Source organism: Oncorhynchus tshawytscha, linkage group LG18, assembly GCF_018296145.1.
Source record: "Oncorhynchus tshawytscha isolate Ot180627B linkage group LG18, Otsh_v2.0, whole genome shotgun sequence".
In the NCBI taxonomy this organism is placed as follows: Eukaryota; Metazoa; Chordata; class Actinopteri; order Salmoniformes; family Salmonidae; genus Oncorhynchus; species Oncorhynchus tshawytscha.
In genome coordinates this window covers 33,617,318-33,620,643 of record NC_056446.1, presented here as the reverse complement: position 1 = coordinate 33,620,643, position 3,326 = coordinate 33,617,318, and positions in this window count along the sequence as shown.

The window sequence follows — 3,326 nt, the reverse complement described above, 5'->3', positions numbered from 1 at the left end:
TGCATACTGGACCCTATTCCAACTAAACTACTGAAAGAGCTGCTTCCTGTGCTTGGCCCTCCTATGTTGAACATAATAAACGTCTCTCTATCCACTGGATGTGTACCAAACTCACTAAAAGTGGCAGTAATAAAGCCTCTCTTGAAAAAGCCAAACCTTGACCCAGAAAATATAAAAAACTATCGGCCTATATCGAATCTTCCATTCCTCTCAAAAATTTTAGAGAAGGCTGTTGCTCAGCAACTCACTGCCTTCCTGAAGACAAACAATGTATACGAAATGCTTCAGTCTGGTTTTAGACCCCATCATAGCACTGAGACGGCACTTGTGAAGGTGGTAAATGACATTTTAATGGCATCGGACCGAGGCTCTGCATCTGTCCTCGTGCTCCTAGACCTTAGTGCCGCTTTTGATACCATCGATCACCACATTCTTTTGGAGAGATTGGAAACCCAAATTGGTCTACACGGACATGTTCTGGCCTGGTTTAGATCTTATCTGTCGGAAAGATATCAGTTTGTCTCTGTGAATGGTTTGTCCTCTGACAAATCAACTGTAAATTTCGGTGTTCATCAAGGTTCCGTTTTAGGACCACTATTGTTCTCACTATATATTTTACCTCTTGGGGATGTTATTCGAAAACATAATGTAAACTTTCACTGCTATGCGGATGACACACAGCTGTACATTTCAATGAAACATGGTGAAGCCCCAAAATTGCCCTCGCTAGAAGCATGTGTTTCAGACATAAGGAAGTGGATGGCTGCAAACTTTCTACTATTAAACTCGGACAAAACAGAGATGCTTGTTCTAGGTCCCAAGAAACAAAGAGATCTTCTGTTGAATCTGACAATTAATCTTAATGGTTGTACAGTCGTCTCAAATAAAACTGTGAAGGACCTCGGCGTTACTCTGGACCCTGATCTCTCTTTTGAAGAACATATCAAGACCATTTCAAGGACATCTTTTTTCCATCTACGTAACATTGCAAAAATCAGAAACTTTCTGTCCAAAAATGATGCAGAAAAATTAATCCATGCTTTTGTCACTTCTAGGTTAGACTACTGCAATGCTCTATTTTCCGGCTACCCGGATAAAGCACTAAATAAACTTCAGTTAGTGCTAAATACGGCTGCTAGAATCCTGACTAGAACCAAAAAATTTGATCATATTACTCCAGTGCTAGCCTCTCTACACTGGCTTCCTGTCAAAGCAAGGGCTGATTTCAAGGTTTTACTGCTAACCTACAAAGCATTACATGGGCTTGCTCCTACCTATCTCTCTGATTTGGTCCTGCCGTACATACCTACACGTACGCTACGGTCACAAGACGCAGGCCTCCTAATTGTCCCTAGAATTTCTAAGCAAACAGCTGGAGGCAGGACTTTCTCCTATAGAGCTCCATTTTTATGGAACGGTCTGCCTACCCATGTCAGAGACGCAAACTCGGTCTCAACCTTTAAGTCTTTACTGAAGACTCATCTCTTCAGTGGGTCATATGATTGAGTGTAGTCTGGCCCAGGAGTGGGAAGGTGAACGGAAAGGCTCTGGAGCAACGAACCGCCCTTGCTGTCTCTGCCTGGCCGGTTCCCCTCTTTCCACTGGGATTCTCTGCCTCTAACCCTATTACAGGGGCTGGGTCACTGGCTTACTGGGGCTCTCTCATGCCGTCCCTGGAGGGGGTATCCCTCTAGTGGTGTGGGGGCTGTGCTTTGGCAAAGTGGGTGGGGTTATATCCTTCCTGTTTGGCCCTGTCCGGGGGTGACCTCGGATGGGGCCACAGCGTCTCCTGACCCCTCCTGTCTCAGCCTCCAGTATTTATGCTGCAGTAGTTTATGTGTCGGGGGGCTGGGGTCAGTTTGTTATATCTGGAGTACTTCTCCTGTCCTATTCGGTGTCCTGTGTGAATCTAAGTGTGCGTTCTCTAATTCTCTCCTTCTCTCTTTCTTTCTCTCTCTCGGAGGACCTGAGCCCTAGGACCTGAGCTCCAGGACTACCTGACATGATGACTCCTTGCTGTCCCCAGTCCACCTGGCCATGCTGCTGCTCCAGTTTCAACTTCCACCTGACTGTGCTGCTGCTCCAGTTTCAACTGTTCTGCCTTATTATTATTCGACCATGCTGGTCATTTATGAACATTTGAACATCTTGGCCATGTTCTGTTATAATCTCCACCCGGCACAGCCAGAAGAGGACTGGCCACCCCACATAGCCTGGTTCCTCTCTAGGTTTCTTCCTAGGTTTTGGCCTTTCTAGGGAGTTTTTCCTAGCCACCGTGCTTCTACACCTGCATTGCTTGCTGTTTGGGGTTTTAGGCTGGGTTTCTGTACAGCACTTTGAGATATCAGCTGATGTACGAAGGGCTATATAAATAAATTTGATTTGATTTGAGTTGACTCACTGGACATTTGGATTTGAGGTATTCTGAAGTGTGATGAGCTTTTTAATGAAAGTCCATTGTTCTGTGTAGTGTGTGTGTTCATGTAGAATACGAGAGAGGTGTAAAAGATGGATCCACCCCAGTGGCACCATTCTCCCAACATAGGAGGAGCTGTCCATGGTGCTGACGCATATCCAGTTCAAAGGGTTCTCATATTCGCTGTTCTGCTACGCTCACGCCAGTTTACATCCATGTAGTTACAATTACAATATTACAGTACGTTTTTAAGTCATAAATTCATTGTCCATATTGGTTTCCTACTTTATCTCATTGATAGATGCACCTGCTGGGCAGAACTTTGCACTTTGACCACAAGGAATCTATTTTCTTCTCATCATCATCATCATCATCATCACCAACACCATCAACACAATCATCTTCATCATCACCATCATCACTATCATCATCACCAACACCATCATCTTCATCCTCACCATCCTCATCATGACCATCATCACCATCATCATCACCAACACCATCATCATCATCATTATTATGACATTGTGAGTAGGCTATGAACGATGGCAAATAGCCTACGCTATTAGGCCAATAATCCAACAATATGTAACTTTGGTTATCCTTGTGCTGCCTCCACTACACATCAACTATGCAAACCGTCCTTTTAGGCACATTGAAAAACAAAATAGTAGCCTATTTTTGGATAAAAATATATCTCCAATTGACTTCCTAATCTTTGCACCATGGAAATATGACTCATGCCAATGCTTTGTCTGACCCAAAAATACTGTAAGTTGTGTGCCAAAAATATTTATGTAACAACTCAAAATGAGAATTGGAAGAAGTGGGCAGAGATACCCATTCGTGAAACACAGGGTGTTATGATAAAGCTTGCCGCAGGGACCACTGTATCCACTATCTGCTACCA